The sequence below is a fragment of the Lepisosteus oculatus genome, unplaced genomic scaffold (genome assembly GCF_040954835.1).
Source record: "Lepisosteus oculatus isolate fLepOcu1 unplaced genomic scaffold, fLepOcu1.hap2 HAP2_SCAFFOLD_48, whole genome shotgun sequence".
Classification (NCBI taxonomy): domain Eukaryota; kingdom Metazoa; phylum Chordata; class Actinopteri; order Semionotiformes; family Lepisosteidae; genus Lepisosteus; species Lepisosteus oculatus.
The window spans coordinates 617,831-640,682 of NW_027168020.1; the positions used below are offsets into that span (position 1 = coordinate 617,831).

Below are 22,852 nucleotides of genomic sequence, written 5' to 3' on the forward strand. Positions count from 1 at the left end.
CACCAGTCTCCTCTTCCCCCTCACCCACCAGCTGCTGCAGATCCTCCGTGATGGACTGGATGGAGGAGAGGAGGGCATCTGTAGCACTTGCAGAGTCTGAGAAAAGCAGCTCCGCTGAATCCTGGGTATCCTCGCTGGACCCGCTCCACCGGGGGGCCCCACACTGGCCCTCGTTCTGAGGAGCAGGAGTGGGGGAGGGGTCCTCGCTGTTCTCGGAGGTTTTCAAACCCTCGTGCTTGTCTGGTGCAGTCTGCGGTTGTGGGGGCGTAGTGGATTTCTCTTCCACCAGCCCCGGAGCCACAGCAGGACTGATCCTGGCTGGAGGCTGAGAGTCTTTGTCCAACAAGGGTTCTTTGTTTGACTTGTTGTTTGCTTTGGATTTTCGGGCCGGTTTGGCTGAAACAAGCACTGCCTCATCCTTTCTCATTTTGAGTTTATTGGCGTAGGCGTGAGGGCAGTTCTTAAAAACGTGTCCTTCCGAGCCACATAAATTGCACTTTGGCAGCATTGAACAGTCAGAGGCTAAATGTCCCTGTTTGCCACAGGTCTTGCAGCATTTCACAGTGCAGGACGATGCCAGGTGTCCCACAGCACCACAGCGCCGACACACCTTTGGTTGTCCCACATAAAACACATAGCCATTGCAGGCGCCCAGCCGGATTGTAGAGGGCAGGTGCCTTAAGCCTCCATTTACGCTGTCCGGTAGCAAGCGAACCTCGAATTTCCTTGCTCCTGTTTTTATACCATCAACATCTCTAACCTCAGTTCCATGGTGGACGGTGCAGTACTGGTTAAGCCAGGTGTGAATGTCCTCCGTCTTTGCCAGTTCCGAGAACATAACAACATGCACCGTTTTCCTCTCTCTCTGTGTCAGAGGCTGCAAGTTGATCTTCTCAAGTGCAGGAACTTTGCCTCTTTTTGCCTCAAACACATCCACGCATTGTTCAAACAGAGGATAGGTAGCAAATACAACCTCAAATGCTTTCTGACCTGGGAGAGCGAAGATGAAATCCAAGTGCCGAGGTTCAAAGCCAAGTTCCTTCTGTAACACTTTTCTGCTGAACTGCATACGATCCATGAAGAGGTCATCCAAGAGCTCAAAACGTACAGCATTCTTACGGGATCCAAAGGTTGCCATTTCAAAAACCGCAAATCGAACACTGCTTCCAACAAAAGAAAAACAATCCAACTACTCCACCTACAGGCTGATCAAGGTATCTCCCCTGCCAGGTAAGTATGAGATACACAGGCCCCTGCAAGCGGCCCGCACCCACAGCACAAATCGCTCAGCCTAGGCCACCTCCTCGCCCCGCACGCCACCGCCTCCTGCTGGGCCCACTCTTTCACACACTCACACGCCACACTAACACTCAAAAGTGTGGGCAAAACGAGAAAACGAGCGCGCCATTTCCTACACATCTGCAGTCGCCGTTGCGCATTCGCAGCATGTCCCGGGATGCAATTCGGCCTCATTTGCATAACTCCAGACCGGCAGATCGCCACGCAAGCTCGCGACGTGCGCCTGCCACACACCGAACAAACCTTTTCAGCAATTTCCAAAAAACGGGCCTGCTCGCCTGCCCACAAGGCTCCGTCTCTTACCTGCTCTCCAGAGCCTGCTGCCTTCTGTGCTTTTCTCTCGGCACCGCTGCAGTGCACACAACTCCTGCAGCGGGAGGGGGGGAGAAAGTTCCCGCGCTCCGCCGCAGGGAAGGCTCGCTCCGTGCGCACACGTCCTTTCGATGCCAGTCCAACAAGTGCTCCGCATTAGCTGCGTCGGGGCTCCGGCGTGTCGCACCTCACCTCACCTCGCACTGCCCCCTCCTTGAATGTCTGCCGCTGGGCATGCCCCGCTCTCCTCCGCCTTATCTTATCGCGTGTGAGCACCGACAATGGCCACAATGCCGGGGAATGGCACCTGTAAAGTGTTAATTGGGGCACAGGAACAGCCCGTCTCGTCTCGGGGGGGCCGGCTTCAGAGACAATACAGCAAACACAGCGGGGTGGGGGAAGAAGACGACACCACACATGCGGGTACATTCAGCTCCGGCGGGAACGAGACATTTGTCGGTCTTTTCAAGTGCCGAGAGCCGAGCAATCCTTCACTTGTATCGTTTCTCCCCGGTGACTAGATCTGGCCCTGCGACTCTCGACTGGGCTCACCCCCGGGGCAGCCCAGCAGGTGTGAGCCTGGCCGGCACCCGGATGGGAGATTCCACCCCGGAAAAGCTCCGGTTGCTGCTGCTCCTGCAAGAGGTGTGACTGGGACCAGTAGGGAGCGCTCACCCTGCGGGCTGTGTGGCTCTCTTACGCCCCAGCCTCCTGATGGCGACACTCTGCTGCACAAACAGGCGCCGTCCTTCGGGGGAGGCGTCAAACCGAGGTCCCGACCCTCCTTGGCCATTAGGAAACCCCAGGGCGTCTCTCAAAAAGAGACGCCGTGGGTGTCCCTCTGGTGTTAGTGCTCCCCTTTACCCATCAGTCGGGGTCTCCTCCTAATCCCCGTCTCACCTGTAACAATCAATGACGAGGCCCCCCTGTCCGTGAGATTTAGTACTCGCGCAAGAGACCGGGGGCAGAGCGCGAACGCGGTCCCCCGCCCCCCACAAAGTGCGCGCTCCGGGTTCCCTCTCGGGGCCCTGCAACACAGCGGAAGGGCAGCGAGAAGGAGCCTCTTGCTCTGACGCCGCAAGGCCACAAGAGGGCGGAGGCGCCGCGCGCCCGGCCGACGTGTTGGACCGGTGCGCTTTACGTGCTGAAATAAACACGCGAAAGCCCCGAAATGTTTCCAGAGTGCTGTGCACTGGAGGTTTTTGTCTGGTGAAGACTTGCCTGGTGCTCCTCCGTGCAGATTGTTTGTCCTCCTCCAGTGCGGGACGAGCCAACACAAGGGAGCGCATTCGCCAACATCCAGGCACGCAATGCGATTTGGAAAGCAGCTCCTTTCCAAAGAGTGGCACACGAACGATCCTTCAGTCCCGCTCGGGGAGCACGGAACCCCCGCCACACACAGCTTCAAGTAGCGAGTCAGGCGCTGGGGCTTTTGCTTACGGCCACACCACCCTGAACACGCCCGATCTCGTCTGATCTCGGAAGCTAAGCAGCGTCGGGCCTGGTTAGTACTTGGATGGGAGACTGCCTGGGAATACCAGGTGCTGTAAGCTTCTGCTCTCCCGGCCAGCAGGGGTCGCCGTTGGTGCCGTAGGCTTTGGGAGGAAAACCTGCAGGATGGAAAGGTGATCTATAGCCTCATCTCTAGAGACGTTTTGTTGCTGTGGCATGTGTGTGACCCATATTCAAAAAAAAAAACCCGTCTGTAAAACGAATATCGAAGCTGCCTCTAAATCTGCAAATGAAGATGAGTCGATAAACCACTCGTTTTTCGTATAACTAGACATATATTCATTTGTTACCGATTTCATTCATTGAGCACGGATACAATAGAGGTACAGCCATTCACTGTTTGACATGTCTGCACTGGTACAGAACCGAGCAATCAGAAAACGGGTGAAACTGTCTTTAGACTCAGCATACAGTACCGAGGCCCCCCATGACCAAATAAAGGCTAACCTCGATAATCAGCCTAAAGAACGCAGACTACAGCAAAACGACTGACTTTGAAAAGGGAATGAACGTCCGGAAGGAGTAGTGGAACTAGCTTGAGATGCTTCTCCGGACCCCTAACTAAAAGCCAGCGAGAACCAGCAGCGGCGTCCACTCCTGTCGAACCGGGATCCTTCCGCAGCCACGCAGCTCGTGGTGTCCTAACCCTCCCGTATCTGATTTTGGACCAAGCACATCAGGGGAGAGCGCAAACGCAGTCCCCCACTTCTAGAAATTATGCAGTCGAGATTCCCACATTTGGGGAATTCGCAGGGGTCAAAACAGCCGGAGTGCAATGGCCGAGCCTCGCCCTGGGTGAACCTCCTTCTTGATCAAGGTATCTCCCCTGCCAGGTAAGTATGAGTTAAACAGGCCCCTGCAAGCGGCCCGCACCCACAGCACAAATCGCGCAGCCTAGGCCACCTCCTCGCCCCGCACGCCACCGCCTCCTGCTGGGCCCACTCTTTCACACACTCACACGCCACACTAACACTCAAAAGTGTGGGCAAAACGAGAAAACGAGCGCGCCATTTCCTACACATCTGCAGTCGCCGTTGCGCATTCGCAGCATGTCCCGGGATGCAATTCGGCCTCATTTGCATAACTCCAGACCGGCAGATCGCCACGCAAGCTCGCGACGTGCGCCTGCCACACACCGAACAAACCTTTTCAGCAATTTCCAAAAAACGGGCCTGCTCGCCTGCCCACAAGGCTCCGTCTCTTACCTGCTCTCCAGAGCCTGCTGCCTTCTGTGCTTTTCTCTCGGCACCGCTGCAGTGCACACAACTCCTGCAGCGGGAGGGGGGGAGAAAGTTCCCGCGCTCCGCCGCAGGGAAGGCTCGCTCCGTGCGCACACGTCCTTTCGATGCCAGTCCAACAAGTGCTCCGCATTAGCTGCGTCGGGGCTCCGGCGTGTCGCACCTCACCTCACCTCGCACTGCCCCCTCCTTGAATGTCTGCCGCTGGGCATGCCCCGCTCTCCTCCGCCTTATCTTATCGCGTGTGAGCACCGACAATGGCCACAATGCCGGGGAATGGCACCTGTAAAGTGTTAATTGGGGCACAGGAACAGCCCGTCTCGTCTCGGGGGGGCCAGCTTCAGAGACAATACAGCAAACACAGCGGGGCGGGGGAAGAAGACGACACCACACATGCGGGTACATTCAGCTCCGGCGGGAACGAGACATTTGTCGGTCTTTTCAAGTGCCGAGAGCCGAGCAATCCTTCACTTGTATCGTTTCTCCCCGGTGACTAGATCTGGCCCTGCGACTCTCGACTGGGCTCACCCCCGGGGCAGCCCAGCAGGTGTGAGCCTGGCCGGCACCCGGATGGGAGATTCCACCCCGGAAAACCTCCGGTTGCTGCTGCTCCTGCAAGAGGTGTGACTGGGACCAGTAGGGAGCGCTCACCCTGCGGGCTGTGTGGCTCTCTTACGCCCCAGCCTCCTGATGGCGACACTCTGCTGCACAAACAGGCGCCGTCCTTCGGGGGAGGCGTCAAACCGAGGTCCCGACCCTCCTTGGCCATTAGGAAACCCCAGGGCGTCTCTCAAAAAGAGACGCCGTGGGTGTCCCTCTGGTGTTAGTGCTCCCCTTTACCCATCAGTCGGGGTCTCCTCCTAATCCCCGTCTCACCTGTAACAATCAATGACGAGGCCCCCCTGTCCGTGAGATTTAGTACTCGCGCAAGAGACCGGGGGCAGAGCGCGAACGCGGTCCCCCGCCCCCCACAAAGTGCGCGCTCCGGGTTCCCTCTCGGGGCCCTACAACACAGCGGAAGGGCAGCGAGAAGGAGCCTCTTGCTCTGACGCCGCAAGGCCACAAGAGGGCGGAGGCGCCGCGCGCCCGGCCGACGTGTTGGACCGGTGCGCTTTACGTGCTGAAATAAACACGCGAAAGCCCCGAAATGTTTCCAGAGTGCTGTGCACTGGAGGTTTTTGTCTGGTGAAGACTTGCCTGGTGCTCCTCCGTGCAGATTGTTTGTCCTCCTCCAGTGCGGGACGAGCCAACACAAGGGAGCGCATTCGCCAACATCCAGGCACGCAATGCGATTTGGAAAGCAGCTCCTTTCCAAAGAGTGGCACACGAACGATCCTTCAGTCCCGCTCGGGGAGCACGGAACCCCCGCCACACACAGCTTCAAGTAGCGAGTCAGGCGCTGGGGCTTTTGCTTACGGCCACACCACCCTGAACACGCCCGATCTCGTCTGATCTCGGAAGCTAAGCAGCGTCGGGCCTGGTTAGTACTTGGATGGGAGACTGCCTGGGAATACCAGGTGCTGTAAGCTTCTGCTCTCCCGGCCAGCAGGGGTCGCCGTTGGTGCCGTAGGCTTTGGGAGGAAAACCTGCAGGATGGAAAGGTGATCTATAGCCTCATCTCTAGAGATGTTTTGTTGCTGTGGCATGTGTGTGACCCATATTCCAAAAAAAAAACCCGTCTGTAAAACGAATATCGAAGCTGCCTCTGAATCTGCAAATGAAGATGAGTCGATAAACCACTCGTTTTTCGTATAACTAGACATATATTCATTTGTTACCGATTTCATTCATTGAGCACGGATACAATAGAGGTACAGCCATTCACTGTTTGACATGTCTGCACTGGTACAGAACCGAGCAATCAGAAAACGGGTGAAACTGTCTTTAGACTCAGCATACAGTACCGAGGCCCCCCATGACCAAATAAAGGCTAACCTCGATAATCAGCCTAAAGAACGCAGACTACAGCAAAACGACTGACTTTGAAAAGGGAATGAACGTCCGGAAGGAGTAGTGGAACTAGCTTGAGATGCTTCTCCGGACCCCTAACTAAAAGCCAGCGAGAACCAGCAGCGGCGTCCACTCCTGTCGAACTGGGATCCTTCCGCAGCCACGCAGCTCGTGGTGTCCTAACCCTCCCGTATCTGATTTTGGACCAAGCACATCAGGGGAGAGCGCGAACGCAGTCCCCCACTTCTAGAAATTATGCAGTCGAGATTCCCACATTTGGGGAATTCGCAGGGGTCAAAACAGCCGGAGTGCAATGGCCGAGCCTCGCCCTGGGTGAACCGATTTCGATTTTTTCGATTTTTAAGAACTTTATTTTCTTTTCACAAAAAAATACAGGAAATCACAAATCAGAAAGCTTTACATTAATATACATACTTAAAACAGTATATATGATCACATCTCATTACATTTTGACACGGAACCAGTTACATAGCAACAATTTCTTTTTTTCTGGTGCAAATCACATTCTTTACTTAAACATGATAATGTTTTTCACAGTTTCTTGAGATACTGTCCAATGCCCTCTATTTCCCACAGATTTTCTGCTTCCTCCCTCCCTTCTCTCCACAGATCTCTGAGGTAATAGTTCTCTCGGGTGATGAACAGGGCCAGGCTACCTGCTGCCTTGACTGGGACCTCGATGCCTTTGAACAGCCCCATGTTCCTAACTCTCCACAGGGCGTCTTTCCCACTGTTCACCACGGCCCAGATCCTGTCAAACACGTCAGGAGGAAGCTTGACAGGAGAGATGCCGTATATGATGAAAGCAGCGGTCAGGGTAAATTGGGGCGAGAGAGCCTGCAACCAATCTTCAAACTGTGCCCAGAAGGCCTTAGCAAAAAAGCAGGACCACAGGAGGTGGGTCACAGTCTCCTCCTCGCCGCAGCCCACCCTAACGCAGCGAGGGCTGGGGGTGAGGCCCCTACGGTACAAGAAAGTTCGTACCGGTAAGCACTGGTGGACGACACTCCAGGCTAAATCTCTGTGAATGTTGCACAGAAATTTAGAGGATGTGTGTTTCCACACCTTCCTTGTTTGGGCTGATGTTAAAATGCCCACAGGGGTCTGCCTATTGTTCTGGGGTGCTACGAAATCTTCCAGTTTTTGGACGCTGACATCTCGGAGGGGAATATGGCCAATTGGGTGAGATCTTAGAAAACTTTTAACTGTCCCATAAATTGCAGGGCATGTGTCAGAGAGTGGGACGTCCAGCTTGGGTCTGACACCCCACACTCTGAACACCTCCCTACCTACCCAGAGCCTGGAAAAATAAGTCCAGGTACGCGCTGCAGGTGCTGTTGCAAAGCCTCTCAGCACAGAGGCCAGGAAAATGCACAGCAGCTTCGTAGCAATATCTGGGACAGACTTCCCCCCTGAGGGTAGCGGCCTGTACATTATTTCCCTTCTGAGTCTTTCCTGCTTCCCACCCCATAGAAATTGAAACATCAATCTCCTCAGCACCGCCGCAACACGGTGTGGGATTGGGAAGGTAGAAGCCAGAAAATTCAAGACAGGCAAGAGCTCGGCTTTGATGACCAGCACCTTCCCTGTCATGGTGAGGTCTCGGTCCTTCCATTGCATCAGTTTTTTGTTTAAGATTGGCAATTTGTTCTGCCAATTTACTGTTCCCATCTCTTCTCCAAAATACACCCCCAGGACCTTAATTCTCTTCTCTTGCAGCCTGAGATCATGTCCTTCTTTTGGCTCCCTCCAGTTCTGATAAAAAATCTCACTCTTAGATGTGTTAATTTTTGCGGAGGAAGCCAAAGAGAACCGATCACAGCACTGCAGAGCTCTGCTAATTGAGGCATTGTCAGAGAGGAGCAGGGTGACGTCATCCATGTATAGAGATGTCTTTACCTCTCCTCCCCCACTTCCAGGCACTGGTATCCCATTAATGGCCTGATCCTGGCGCAAGGCACAGGCTAAGGGCTCCATAGCCAAAACGAATAACAAGGGGGATAATGGGCAGCCCTGCCTCACCCCTGAACAGACTTCAAAGGTGCGTGATCTATTGCCATTAACCATGACTCTGCTGTTGCTACCTGTGTACAGCAGGTTAATCCACTTTCTCATGATGGGGCCAAACTTCATGTGCTCAAGTACCGATGTTAAGTACTGCCGGTTTAGGCGGTCAAAGGCCTTTTCTAGGTCTACACCTAAAATGCACAGAGGGAGGGAGCGATCCTCAGAGTACAGACAGACATCCCTCAACAAGGCCAGGTTGTCGCTCATCAGGCGTCCTGCTATCCCACAAGTCTGTTCTTTCCCTACCAGTGAGGCCACTACATTTTGTAGGCGCAGGAAAAGGGCTTTGGACAGGATCTTAGTGTCTACGCCTAACAGGCTGAGGGGTCTCCAGTTCTTTATGTCATTTTTTGCTCCTTTCTTAAACAAGAGAGAGATAGTGCCTTCTCTTAAGGAGTCAGGCAGCAATTCTGTCTTGTAGCTTTCCTCGAATAGGAGCAGTAGCGGATCCTGAAGCAGATCCCAAAAGGTGCAATAAAATTCTTTAGGGAGCCCGTCAGCACCCGGAGTTTTCCCCTTCTGTAAGCTCTCCATAGCCTGTCTCAGCTCTTCTACTGTCAAATCCCTCTCAAGTACTTCCCTATCTTCTTCACTCAAAATGTTTTCTAGCTTTGAGGTAAAAAAATGAATATCTTCATCCTTTACCTCTGTAGAGCTGTACAGTCTTGAGTAGAAGGCCTCGGTGCAGGAGAGGATAGCACTCGGCTCTGTTCTCTCTCGTCCCTCCTCATCAACTACACTTTCCATGACAGTCTTGGAGCCTACCACTTTCCTGAAAAAGAAGCGAGTACACTTCTCATTTTCTTCCAAGAACTGCACTCTGCTTCTTAACAGCACTCCTCGACTACTTTCTTCGGCTATGCTCCGGATGTCCTTTTTTAAAAGGGCGATATCCTCGAGCACATCGAAGCCACTGTGCAGCATCGTGTAGAGACGCTGCAGCTGCCTCTGTTTCCTGGCTAGCACTCCTCTCCGTCTGGCAGCAGCCTTCCTTCCCTCAGCCATGAAAAAGGCCTTTGTCCTCACCTTCACCTCCTCCCACCACTCTCCTACTGACCCGTACAGACACTGCAAGGACAGCCACTGTGATAGTTTCTCCTTGTAGCGGGATACTACCCCCTCGTTCTCTAGCAGCTTTGTGTTGAGTTTCCAGAGGCCTGGGCCAAAGACAGTCCCGCCCTGGAGTTCCACTCTACACCCTAAAGCCTGATGATCTGAGAAGAAGACAGGCTGAAGAGTGACCCCAACAACTTTCACTCTCTCTGAGACAAAGCAATAGTCAATTCTGGAGCTGCTATTCCTCCCTGACCATGTATATCCTGCTGTTGTGGGATATATACATCTATATGTGTCTGAGAGTTTAAAGTCTTGAACTAAGTTTTGCAGGGCCAGTGAGCTGGAATCCAATTTTATCGGCGAGCTAGACTGCCTGTCTGTGTGCTCTAAGATACAATTAAAATCCCCTCCCACTATCACGTCTGTGCTGCATAACAATAGGGGGGAGAGTGCCTTGAGTAGCTCCACCCTTCCTCCTACGTCAGTAGGGCAATAGACATTGATTAGCCGCAGGTTAACGGTCCCCCATTCCACATCCACACACAGCAACCTGCCATCTATGACCCTCTGAATACTTTTCAATTTGAATGCCCATCCTTTGAAAAGAATGGCCACGCCAGAGGCTCTGTTGTTATTGTCCCCTGACCAAACAGAAGGCCCTTTATCCCACCTATCTTCAAAACTTTTATACCTCTCTTGATAGGCTAAAGCACACTCCTGCAACATCAACACATCTCCCTCTCTCTGCTGGAGGTAATCAAAGACAGACTGGCATTTAACTCTGTCATTGATACCTCTTGTGTTAAGAGAAATTATGTTAAGAGCCATATTACATAAGAAAGTGGAACCAGTCTTTACAAAACACATTTCTCTTCGGTCTCACCTGTTACCTTTTTCTTTTTCTTTTTCTTCTTACCAATTTCCTGCCAGCCATCCTCTGAATGAGCCTTCATCAGGGTGGCAGCAGTAAAAGCGTTCACAGAGTCCATTTCAAGGAAGGGGGTAGAGGGAGGGGTGGAGAGGTTCCAGCTGTCCCCATCGCCATGCTCTCCTTCCTCCTCGCTCGGGGAGAAAACAGAGTCATTTTTTCTTTTCCTCAAGTCCAGCTCCTGGGAGCACTGAGGGGAAAGGGGTGCAGCCGATGCACCAGTCTCCTCTTCCCCCTCACCCACCAGCTGCTGCAGATCCTCCGTGATGGACTGGATGGAGGAGAGGAGGGCATCTGTAGCACTTGCAGAGTCTGAGAAAAGCAGCTCCGCTGAATCCTGGGTATCCTCGCTGGACCCGCTCCACCGGGGGGCCCCACACTGGCCCTCGTTCTGAGGAGCAGGAGTGGGGGAGGGGTCCTCGCTGTTCTCGGGGGTTTTCAAACCCTCGTGCTTGTCTGGTGCAGTCTGCGGTTGTGGGGGCGTAGTGGATTTCTCTTCCACCAGCCCCGGAGCCACAGCAGGACTGATCCTGGCTGGAGGCTGAGACTCTTTGTCCAACAAGGGTTCTTTGTTTGACTTGTTGTTTGCTTTGGATTTTCGGGCCGGTTTGGCTGAAACAAGCACTGCCTCATCCTTTCTCATTTTGAGTTTATTGGCGTAGGCGTGAGGGCAGTTCTTAAAAACGTGTCCTTCCGAGCCACATAAATTGCACTTTGGCAGCATTGAACAGTCAGAGGCTAAATGTCCCTGTTTGCCACAGGTCTTGCAGCATTTCACAGTGCAGGACGATGCCAGGTGTCCCACAGCACCACAGCGCCGACACACCTTTGGTTGTCCCACATAAAACACATAGCCATTGCAGGCGCCCAGCCGGATTGTAGAGGGCAGGTGCCTTAAGCCTCCATTTACGCTGTCCGGTAGCAAGCGAACCTCGAATTTCCTTGCTCCTGTTTTTATACCATCAACATCTCTAACCTCAGTTCCATGGTGGACGGTGCAGTACTGGTTAAGCCAGGTGTGAATGTCCTCCGTCTTTGCCAGTTCCGAGAACATAACAACATGCACCGTTTTCCTCTCTCTCTGTGTCAGAGGCTGCAAGTTGATCTTCTCAAGTGCAGGAACTTTGCCTCTTTTTGCCTCAAACACATCCACGCATTGTTCAAACAGAGGATAGGTAGCAAATACAACCTCAAATGCTTTCTGACCTGGGAGAGCGAAGATGAAATCCAAGTGCCGAGGTTCAAAGCCAAGTTCCTTCTGTAACACTTTTCTGCTGAACTGCATACGATCCATGAAGAGGTCATCCAAGAGCTCAAAACGTACAGCATTCTTACGGGATCCAAAGGTTGCCATTTCAAAAACCGCAAATCGAACACTGCTTCCAACAAAAGAAAAACAATCCAACTACTCCACCTACAGGCTGATCAAGGTATCTCCCCTGCCAGGTAAGTATGAGTTAAACAGGCCCCTGCAAGCGGCCCGCACCCACAGCACAAATCGCGCAGCCTAGGCCACCTCCTCGCCCCGCACGCCACCGCCTCCTGCTGGGCCCACTCTTTCACACACTCACACGCCACACTAACACTCAAAAGTGTGGGCAAAACGAGAAAACGAGCGCGCCATTTCCTACACATCTGCAGTCGCCGTTGCGCATTCGCAGCATGTCCCGGGATGCAATTCGGCCTCATTTGCATAACTCCAGACCGGCAGATCGCCACGCAAGCTCGCGACGTGCGCCTGCCACACACCGAACAAACCTTTTCAGCAATTTCCAAAAAACGGGCCTGCTCGCCTGCCCACAAGGCTCCGTCTCTTACCTGCTCTCCAGAGCCTGCTGCCTTCTGTGCTTTTCTCTCGGCACCGCTGCAGTGCACACAACTCCTGCAGCGGGAGGGGGGGAGAAAGTTCCCGCGCTCCGCCGCAGGGAAGGCTCGCTCCGTGCGCACACGTCCTTTCGATGCCAGTCCAACAAGTGCTCCGCATTAGCTGCGTCGGGGCTCCGGCGTGTCGCACCTCACCTCACCTCGCACTGCCCCCTCCTTGAATGTCTGCCGCTGGGCATGCCCCGCTCTCCTCCGCCTTATCTTATCGCGTGTGAGCACCGACAATGGCCACAATGCCGGGGAATGGCACCTGTAAAGTGTTAATTGGGGCACAGGAACAGCCCGTCTCGTCTCGGGGGGGCCGGCTTCAGAGACAATACAGCAAACACAGCGGGGCGGGGGAAGAAGACGACACCACACATGCGGGTACATTCAGCTCCGGCGGGAACGAGACATTTGTCGGTCTTTTCAAGTGCCGAGAGCCGAGCAATCCTTCACTTGTATCGTTTCTCCCCGGTGACTAGATCTGGCCCTGCGACTCTCGACTGGGCTCACCCCCGGGGCAGCCCAGCAGGTGTGAGCCTGGCCGGCACCCGGATGGGAGATTCCACCCCGGAAAAGCTCCGGTTGCTGCTGCTCCTGCAAGAGGTGTGACTGGGACCAGTAGGGAGCGCTCACCCTGCGGGCTGTGTGGCTCTCTTACGCCCCAGCCTCCTGATGGCGACACTCTGCTGCACAAACAGGCGCCGTCCTTCGGGGGAGGCGTCAAACCGAGGTCCCGACCCTCCTTGGCCATTAGGAAACCCCAGGGCGTCTCTCAAAAAGAGACGCCGGGGGTGTCCCTCTGGTGTTAGTGCTCCCCTTTACCCATCAGTCGGGGTCTCCTCCTAATCCCCGTCTCACCTGTAACAATCAATGACGAGGCCCCCCTGTCCGTGAGATTTAGTACTCGCGCAAGAGACCGGGGGCAGAGCGCGAACGCGGTCCCCCGCCCCCCACAAAGTGCGCGCTCCGGGTTCCCTCTCGGGGCCCTGCAACACAGCGGAAGGGCAGCGAGAAGGCGCCTCTTGCTCTGACGCCGCAAGGCCACAAGAGGGCGGAGGCGCCGCGCGCCCGGCCGACGTGTTGGACCGGTGCGCTTTACGTGCTGAAATAAACACGCGAAAGCCCCGAAATGTTTCCAGAGTGCTGTGCACTGGAGGTTTTTGTCTGGTGAAGACTTGCCTGGTGCTCCTCCGTGCAGATTGTTTGTCCTCCTCCAGTGCGGGACGAGCCAACACAAGGGAGCGCATTCGCCAACATCCAGGCATGCAATGCGATTTGGAAAGCAGCTCCTTTCCAAAGAGTTGCACACGAACGATCCTTCAGTCCCGCTCGGGGGGCACGGAACCCCCGCCACACACAGCTTCAAGTAGCGAGTCAGGCGCCGGGGTTTTCGCTTATGGCCACACCACCCTGAACACGCCCGATCTCGTCTGATCTCGGAAGCTAAGCAGTGTCGGGCCTGGTTAGTACTTGGATGGGAGACTGCCTGGGAATACCAGGTGCTGTAAGCTTTTGCTCTCCCGGCCAGCAGGGGTCGCCGTTGGTGCCGTAGGCTTTGGGAGGAAAACCTGCAGGATGGAAAGGTGATCTATAGCCTCATCTCTAGAGATGTTTTGTTGCTGTGGCATGTGTGTGACCCATATTCCAAAAAAAAAACCCGTCTGTAAAACGAATATCGAAGCTGCCTCTAAATCTGCAAATGAAGATGAGTCGATAAACCACTCGTTTTTCGTATAACTAGACATATATTCATTTGTTACCGATTTCATTCATTGAGCACGGATACAATAGAGGTACAGCCATTCACTGTTTGACATGTCTGCACTGGTACAGAACCGAGCAATCAGAAAACGGGTGAAACTGTCTTTAGACTCAGCATACAGTACCGAGGCCCCCCATAACCAAATAAAGGCTAACCTCGATAATCAGCCTAAAGAACGCAGACTATAGCAAAACGACTGACTTTGAAAAGGGAATGAACGTCCGGAAGGAGTAGTGGAACTAGCTTGAGATGCTTCTCCGGACCCCTAACTAAAAGCCAGCGAGAACCAGCAGCGGCGTCGACTCCTTTCGAACCGGGATCCTTCCGCAGCCACGCAGCTCGTGGTGTCCTAACCCTCCCGTATCTGATTTTGGACCAAGCACATCAGGGGAGAGCGCGAACGCAGTCCCCCACTACCAGAAATTATGCAGTCGAGATTCCCACATTTGGGGAATTCGCAGGGGTCAGCACAGCCGGAGTGCAATGGCCGAGCCTCGCCCTGGGTGAACCGATTTCGATTTTTAAGAACTTTATTTTCTTTTCACAAAAAAATACAGGACATCACAAATCAGAAAGCTTTACATTCATATACATACTTAAAACAGTATATATGATCACATCTCATTACATTTTGACATGGTAACAGTTACATAGCAACAATTTTCTTTTTTTCTGGTGCAAATCACATTCTTTACTTAAACTTGATAATGTTTTTCACAGTTTCTTGAGATATTGACCTATGCTCTCTATTTCCCACAGATTTTCTGCTTCCTCCCTCCCTTCTCTCCACAGATCTCTGAGGTAATAGTTCTCTCGGGTGATGAACAGGGCCAGGCTACCTGCTGCCTTGACTGGGATCTCGATGCCTTTGAACAGCCCCATGTTCCTCACTCTCCACAGGGCAACTTTCCCACTGTTCACCACGGCCCAGATCCTGTCAAACACGTCAGGAGGAAGTTTGACAGGAGAGATGCCGTATATGACGAAAGCAGCGGTCAGGGTAAATTGGGGCGAGAGAGCCAGCAACCAATCTTCAAACTGTGCCCAGAAGGCCTTAGCAAAAAAGCAGGACCACAGGAGATGGGATACAGTCTCCTCCTCGCCGCAGCCCACCCTAACGCAGCGAGGGCTGGGGGTGAGGCCCCTACGGTACAAGAAAGTTCGTACCGGTAAGCACTGGTGGACGACACTCCAGGCTAAATCTCTGTGAATGTTGCACAGAAACTTAGAGGATGTGTGTTTCCACACCTTCCTTGTTTGGGCTGATGTTAAAATGCCCACATGGGTCTGCCTATTGTTCTGGGGTGCAACGAAATCTTCCAGTTTTTGGACGCTGACATCTCGGAGGGGAATATGGCCAATTGGGTGAGATCTTAGAAAACTTTTAACTGTCCCATAAATTGCAGGGCATGTGTCAGAGAGTGGGACGTCCAGCTTGGGTCTGACACCCCACACTCTGAACACCTCCCTACCTACCCAGAGCCTGGAAAAATAAGTCCAGGTACGCGCTGCAGGTGCTGTTGCAAAGCCTCTCAGCACAGAGGCCAGGAAAATGCACAGCAGCTTCGTAGCAATATCTGGGACAGACTTCCCCCCTGAGGGTAGCGGCCTGTACATTATTTCCCTTCTGAGTCTTTCCTGCTTCCCACCCCATAGAAATTGAAACATCAATCTCCTCATCACCGCCGCAACACGGTGTGGGATTGGGAAGGTAGAAGCCAGAAAATTCAAGACAGGCAAGAGCTCGGCTTTGATGACCAGCACCTTCCCTGTCATGGTGAGGTCTCGGTCCTTCCATTGCATCAGTTTTTTGTTTAAGATTGGCAATTTGTTCTGCCAATTTACTGTTCCCATCTCTTCTCCAAAATACACCCCCAGGACCTTAATTCTCTTCTCTTGCAGCCTGAGATCATGTCCTTCTTTTGGCTCCCTCCAGTTCTGATAAAAAATCTCACTCTTAGATTTGTTAATTTTTGCGGAGGAAGCCAAAGAGAAACGATCACAGCACTGCAGAGCTCTGCTAATTGAGGCATTGTCAGAGAGGAGCAGGGTGACGTCATCCATGTATAGAGATGTCTTTACCTCTCCTCCCCCACTTCCAGGCACTGGTATCCCATTAATGGCCTGATCCTGGCGCAAGGCACAGGCTAAGGGCTCCATAGCCAAAACGCATAACAAGGGGGATAATGGGCAGCCCTGCCTCACCCCTGAACAGACTTCAAAGGGGCGTGATCTATTGCCATTAACCATGACTCTGCTGTTGCTACCTGTGTACAGCAGGTTAATCCACTTTCTCATGATGGGGCCAAACTTCATGTGCTCAAGTCCCGATGTTAAGTACTGCCGGTTTAGGCGGTCAAAGGCCTTTTCTAGGTCTACACCTAAAATGCAAAGAGGGAGGGAGCGATCCTCAGAGTACAGACAGACATCCCTCAACAAGGCCAGGTTGTCGCTCATCAGGCGTCCTGCTATCCCACAAGTCTGTTCTTTCCCTACCAGTGAGGCCACTACATTTTGTAGGTGCAGGAAAAGGGCTTTGGACAGGATCTTAGTGTCCACGCCTAACAGGCTGAGGGGTCTCCAGTTCTTTATGTCATTTTTTGCTCCTTTCTTAAACAAGAGAGAGATAGTGCCTTCTCTTAAGGAGTCAGGCAGCAATTCTGTCTTATATCTTTCCTCGAATAGGACCAGTAGCGGATCCTGAAGCAGATCCCAAAAGGTGCAATAAAATTCTTTAGGGAGCCCGTCAGCACCTGGAGTTTTCCCCTTCTGTAAGCTCTCCATAGCCTGTCTCAGCTCTTCTACTGTCAAATCCCTCTCAAGTACTTCCCTATCTTCTTCACTCAAAACGTTTTCTAGCTTTGAGGTAAAAAAATGAATTTCTTCATCCTTTACCTCTGTAGAGCTGTACAGTCTTGAGTAGAAGGCCTCGGTGCAGGAGAGGATAGCACTCGGCTCTGTTCTCTCTCGTCCCTCCTCATCAACTACACTTTCCATGACAGACTTGGAGCCTACCACTTTCCTGAAAAAGAAGCGAGTACACTTCTCATTTTCTTCCAAGAACTGCACTCTGCCTCTTAACAGCACTCCTCGACTACTTTCTTCGGCTATGCTCCGGATGTCCTTTTTTAAAAGGGTGATATCCTCGAGCACATCGAAGCCACTGTGCAGCATCGTGTAGAGACGCTGCAGCTGCCTCTGTTTCCTGGCTAGCACTCCTCTCCGTCTGGCAGCAGCCTTCCTTCCCTCAGCCATGAAAAAGGTCTTTGTCCTCATCTTCACCTCCTCCCACCACTCTCCTACTGACCCGTACAGACACTGCAAGGACAGCCACTGTGATAGTTTCTCCTTGTAGCGGGATACTACCCCCTCGTTCTCTAGCAGCTTTGTGTTGAGTTTCCAGAGGCCTGGGCCAAAGACAGTCCCGCCCTGGAGTTCCACTCTACACCCTAAAGCCTGATGATCTGAGAAGAAGACAGGCTGAAGAGTGACCCCAACAACTTTCACTCTCTCTGAGTCAAAGCAATAGTCAATTCTGGAGCTGCTATTCCTCCCTGACCATGCATATCCTGCTGTTGTGGGATATATACATCTATATGTGTCTGAGAGTTTAAAGTCTTGAACTAAGTTTTGCAGGGCCAGTGAGCTGGAATCCAATTTTATCGGAGAGCTAGACTGCCTGTCTGTGTGCTCTAAGATACAATTAAAATCCCCTCCCACTATCACGTCTGTGCTACATAACAATAGGGGAGAGAGTGCCTTGAGTAGCTCCACCCTTCCTCCCACGTCAGTAGGACAATACACATTGATTAGCCGCAGGTTAACGGTCCCCCATTCCACATCCACACACAGCAACCTGCCATCTATGACCCTCTGAATACTTTTCAATTTGAAAGCCCATCCTTTGAAAAGAATGGCCACGCCAGAGGCTCTGTTGTTATTGTCCCCTGACCAAACAGAAGGCCCTTTATCCCACCTATCTTCAAAGCTTTTATACCTCTCTTGATAGGCTAAAGCACACTCCTGCAACATCAACACATCTCCCTCTCTCTGCTGGAGGTAATCAAAGACACACTGACATTTAACTCCGTCATTGATACCTCTGGTGTTAAGAGAAATTATGTTTAGAGCCATATTACATAAGAAAGTGGAACCAGTCTTTACAAAACACATTTCTCTTCGGTCTCACCTGTTACCTTCTTCTTTTTCTTTTTCTTCTTACCAATTTCCTGCCAGCCATCCTCTGAATGAGCCTTCATCAGGGTGGCAGCAGTAAAAGCATTCACGGAGTCCATTTCAAGGAAGGGGGTAGAGGGAGGGGTGGAGGGGTTCCAGCTGTCCCCATCGCCATTCTCTCCTTCCTCCTCGCTCGGGGAGAAAACAGAGTCATTTTTCCTTTTCCTCAAGTCCAGCTCCTGGGAGCACTGAGGGGAAAGGGGTGCAGCCGATGCACCAGTCTCCTCTTCCCCCTCACCCACCAGCTGTTGCAGATCCTCCGTGATGGACTGGATGGAGGAGAGGAGGGCATCTGTAGCACTTGCAGAGTCTGAGAAAAGCAGCTCCGCTGAATCCTGGGTATCGTCGCTGGACCCGCTCCACCGGGGGGCCCCACACTGGCCCTCGTTCTGAGGAGCAGGAGTGGGGGAGGGGTCCTCGCTGTTCTCGGGGGTTTTCAAACCCTCGTGCTTGTCTGGTGCAGTCTGCGGTTGTGGGAGTGTAGTGGATTTCTCTTCCACCGGCCCCGGAGCCACAGCAGGACTGATCCTGGCTGGAGGCTGAGACTCTTTGTCCAACAAGGGTTCTTTGTTTGACTTGTTGTTTGCTTTGGCTTTTCGGGCCGGTTTGGCTGAAACAAGCACTGCCTCATCCTTTCTCATTTTGAGTTTATTGGCGTAGGCGTGAGGGCAGTTCTTAAAAACGTGTCCTTCCGAGCCACATAAATTGCACTTTGGCAGCATTGAACAGTCAGAGGCTAAATGTCCCTGTTTGCCACAGGTCTTGCAGCATTTCACAGTGCAGGAAGATGCCAGGTGTCCCACAGCACCACAGCGCCGACACACCTTTGGTTGTCCCACATAAAAAACATAGCCATTGCAGGCGCCCAGCCGGATTGTAGAGGGCAGGTGCCTTAAGCCTCCATTTACATTGTCCGGTAGTAAGCGAACCTCGAATTTCCTTGCTCCTGTTTTTATACCGTCAACATCTCTAACCTCAGTTCCATGGTGGACGGTGCAGTACTGGTTAAGCCAGGTGTGAATGTCCTCCGTCTTTGCCAGTTCCGAGAACATAACAACATGCACCGTTTTCCTCTCTCTCTGTGTCAGAGGCTGCAAGTTGATCTTCTCAAGTGCAGGAACTTTCCCTCTTTTTGCCTCAAACACATCCACGCATTGTTCAAACAGAGGATAGGTACCAAATACAACCTCAAATGCTTTCTGACCTGGGAGAGCAAAGATGAAATCCAAGTGCCGAGGTTCAAAGCCAAGTTCCTTCTGTAACACTTTTCTGCTGAACTGCATACGATCCATGAACAGGTCATCCAAAAGCTCAAAACGTACAGCATTCTTGCGGGATCCAAAGGTTGCCATCTCAAACTGCAAAACAAACACTGCTTCCACAAAACAAGAAAACAATCCAACTACTCCAACTACAGGCTGATCAAGGTATCTCCCCTGCCAGGTAAGCCGAGAGCCGCAGGCGATGAGCCCGGAGCTGAACGGGCCCCACTGGCTCGTTTGTAAGGCCAGGTGCATTGCCAACCACGACCGGCAGGGCAGAGGCCTTGAAGGCAGCCTGGGCTCCTGCAGCTGTCCAGCCACGCACTCTGGTTTCTCTTCATCTCGTACAAATCTTTTGCCTTTTACTAAAGATTTCCATGAAGAGGAGCATGAATGAGTTCCATACAATTTTTGTGCTTTCCTGCCTTCGGGTGGGGCGCAGCTGGGCTGGTCAAAGAGAGAAAACAAAACCGCTCACAATCACTCTTATTACTGCGACTATGGCCGTCTGCTCTGCGAGTCCTCGGTCTCCGCCTGTCTGATTGGTGCTCTTTTCTTTGGGGGGCGGGAAGTGTCCGGCCGCAAATATGAAGCGTTACAGCAACGACATGCCATGAGACGATTGATAACGATTTCCATAGGATCCACGCGGTTGCCTGGCAACCGTCAGCTTTGCGCAGTGGCAGTATCGTAGCCTGTGAGGTTTAGCCGATGCGCGATTATTGCTAGTTGAAAACTTTTCCCAATACCCCGCTTCCGCCGGTTTGCAATACAATCGGCGAAAGCAATTCTTGACAGTCTCGTCAGAGACTGAGCAAGGTGTTTAAAGACAGATTTTGTCATGGTAACATCATGGTAGAAAGAAACAAGCTTGTTACGTCTCAACAGAAACACTCTTTAGCTCTTTCAGCGTTATGCAGAGAACAGCGTCTGTCGAGATCACTTTTGAGTCAGCGCGAAACGCCATGTGCTGTCAGTTTGATTTCATATTGCTCGTAGCGGCGCCCGGCTTTTGTCTGTCAAACGTTAGGTTGCCCTTCTTCATGCTGCATCGTCGGCATGAGTGGAGCTTTTTAAACGTCTGTATTTACTGCGCCTCATAAGAAATCGTTTGTCCCCGTTCAAAACAGATTGTGCGATGTCCTGCAGCGTTCACAAAGCAAACCTTTGACAGTTTGAAAGAGGAATTTATTCTGCTTCCTGTGCGTGCAGTAGTTACAAAGTTGAACGTCTTTATACGATCTGCCGCAGATCTTACAAACGAGCCAGTGGGGCCCGTTCAGCTCGGGGCTCATCGCCTGCGGCTCACGGCTTGCGAGCGTGCCCAATCCGTGCGATAACTCGGAAAACACCCGGCCACACTGTGCCGGAAACGACGCACTCTGGGAAGCCGCTATGCAACGCGAGGTCCCAAGATCCCCTGCGGCCGGACACTTCCCGCCCCCCAAAGAAAAGAGCGCCAATCAGACGGCCGGAGATCGAGGACTCGCGGAGCAGACGGCCACAATCACCATTACAAGAGCGATTGCGAACGTGCTTGTTTTCTCTCTTTGACCAGCCCAGCTGCCCGCGACCCGAAAGCAGGGAAGCACAAAAATTGCAGGGAACTCATTCATGCTCCTCTCCACGGAAATCTTTAGTAAAAGGCAAAAGATTTGTACGAGATGAAGAGAAACCAGAGTGCATGGCTGCACAGCTGCAGGAGCCCAGGCCGCCTTCAAAGCCTCTGCGCTGCCGGTCATGGTTGGCAATACACCTGGCCTTACAAACGAGCCAGTGGGGCCCGTTCAGCTCCGGGCTCATCGCCTGCGGCTCTCAGCTTGCGGCCGTGCCCAATCCGTGCGATAAGTCGGAAAACACCCAGCCACACTGTGCCGGAAACGACGCACTCTGGGAAGCCGCTATGCAAAGCGAGGTCCCAAGATCCCCTGCGGCCGGACACTTCCCGCCCCCCAAAGAAAAGAGCGCCAATCAGACAGCCGGAGACCGAGGACTCGCGGAGCAGACGGCCACAATTGCCATAACAAGAGTGATTGCGAACGTTTTTGTTTTCTCTCTTTGACCAGCCAGGCTGCGCCCCACCCGAAGGCAGGGAAGCACAAAAATTGCATGGAACTTATTCATGCTCCTCTCCACGGAAATCTTTAATAAAAGGCGAAAGATTTGTACGAGATGAAGAGAAACCAGAGTGCGTGGCTGCACAGCTGCAGGAGCCCAGACCGCCTTCAAAGCCTCTGCGCTGCCAGTCGTGGTTGGCAATGCACCTGGCCTTACAAACTAGCCAGTGGGGCCCGTTCAGCCCCGGGCTCATCGCCTGCGGCTCTCGGCTTGTGGGCGTGCCCAATCCGTGCGATAACTCGGAAAACACCCGGCCACACTGTGTCGGAAACAACGCACTGTAAGGCACCTTGAAGCGTGCACCCCCAACATTCTTCTTTGCACATCTGTGAAAGGTAAACTCTTGAGCAAACTCTGAACCAGCTCTAAGGAAACTAATCCGATTAGACGTTACTTTGACTCATCCTTTAAGGGACCCTTGATAATTGGAGAAATCAATGATTTCGAATGAATTCTGTATGCGTCAAAAGACAGCTATACACAGAAAACATGCAGGACACTGCTCATGATGTTTCCCGAGCCGAAACACAGTGCGTTTTTCCAAGCCATCTGACAAAGCCCGCCCACTGAAAACTGCAGCAGATCGTGTAAAGACGTTCAACTTTGTAACTACTGCACGCACAGGAAGCAGAATAAATTCCTCTTTTCAAACTGTCAAAGGTTTGCTTTGCGAACGCTGCAGGACATCGCAAAATCTCTTTTGAACGGGGACAAACGATTTCTTATGGGGCGCAGTAAGTACAGACGTTTAAAAAGCTCCACTCATGCCGACGATGCAGCATGAAGAAGCGCAACCTAACGTTTGACAGACAAAAGCCGGGCGCCGCTACGAGCAATATGAAATCAAACTGACAGCACACGGCGTTTCGCGCTGACTCAAAAGTGATCTCGACAGACGCTGTTCTCTGCATAACACTGAAAGAGCTAAAGAGCGTTTCTGTTGAGACGTAACCCAGTGGGCAAAAGACGTATAATATACGTCTATTAAACGCATACCTTAGACGTCTAAATGTGGTCTGCAATTCGTCTAGAATGAAATTCTAATATACGTCTATTGTTATACGTCAATTATACGTCTATGATTAGATGTTCATTATACGTAAATGGTTGGAGTTCTATTATACGGATAAATTTAGAGGACTATTATACATATATGGTAGGAGTTCCGGATAACTTTAGAGGACTATTCTACGTATATGGTTGGAGGTCTATTATACGGATA

At 52.3% G+C, this 22,852-nt stretch overlaps 10 non-coding genes across 10 annotated transcripts; 5 read left to right on the forward strand and 5 right to left on the reverse strand.

The window, feature by feature from the left end:
• The first annotated feature begins 3,045 nt into the window (after positions 1-3,045).
• Positions 3,046-3,164, forward strand: LOC138230264 (5S ribosomal RNA). Its single transcript, XR_011186294.1, has one exon. It is a non-coding gene; the product is annotated as a 5S ribosomal RNA (ribosomal RNA).
• A 636-nt stretch (positions 3,165-3,800) lies between these two features.
• LOC138230132 (U1 spliceosomal RNA) lies at positions 3,801-3,964 on the reverse strand. Its single transcript, XR_011186177.1, has one exon. It is a non-coding gene; the product is annotated as a U1 spliceosomal RNA (small nuclear RNA).
• A 1,807-nt stretch (positions 3,965-5,771) lies between these two features.
• Positions 5,772-5,890, forward strand: LOC138230275 (5S ribosomal RNA). The gene has a single exon (XR_011186305.1). It is a non-coding gene; the product is annotated as a 5S ribosomal RNA (ribosomal RNA).
• A 636-nt stretch (positions 5,891-6,526) lies between these two features.
• Positions 6,527-6,687, reverse strand: LOC138230172 (U1 spliceosomal RNA). The gene has a single exon (XR_011186210.1). It is a non-coding gene; the product is annotated as a U1 spliceosomal RNA (small nuclear RNA).
• Positions 6,688-13,644: 6,957 nt separating this feature from the next.
• Positions 13,645-13,763, forward strand: LOC138230338 (5S ribosomal RNA). Its single transcript, XR_011186365.1, has one exon. It is a non-coding gene; the product is annotated as a 5S ribosomal RNA (ribosomal RNA).
• Positions 13,764-14,399: 636 nt separating this feature from the next.
• Positions 14,400-14,569, reverse strand: LOC138230152 (U1 spliceosomal RNA). Its single transcript, XR_011186193.1, has one exon. It is a non-coding gene; the product is annotated as a U1 spliceosomal RNA (small nuclear RNA).
• A 5,264-nt stretch (positions 14,570-19,833) lies between these two features.
• On the forward strand, positions 19,834-19,950 carry LOC138230265 (U5 spliceosomal RNA). The gene has a single exon (XR_011186295.1). It is a non-coding gene; the product is annotated as a U5 spliceosomal RNA (small nuclear RNA).
• A 230-nt stretch (positions 19,951-20,180) lies between these two features.
• Positions 20,181-20,322, forward strand: LOC138230221 (U4 spliceosomal RNA). Its single transcript, XR_011186256.1, has one exon. It is a non-coding gene; the product is annotated as a U4 spliceosomal RNA (small nuclear RNA).
• Positions 20,323-21,081: 759 nt separating this feature from the next.
• Positions 21,082-21,196, reverse strand: LOC138230251 (U5 spliceosomal RNA). Its single transcript, XR_011186280.1, has one exon. It is a non-coding gene; the product is annotated as a U5 spliceosomal RNA (small nuclear RNA).
• Positions 21,197-21,587: 391 nt separating this feature from the next.
• On the reverse strand, positions 21,588-21,704 carry LOC138230289 (U5 spliceosomal RNA). Its single transcript, XR_011186319.1, has one exon. It is a non-coding gene; the product is annotated as a U5 spliceosomal RNA (small nuclear RNA).
• Between the last annotated feature and the right edge of the window lie 1,148 nt (positions 21,705-22,852).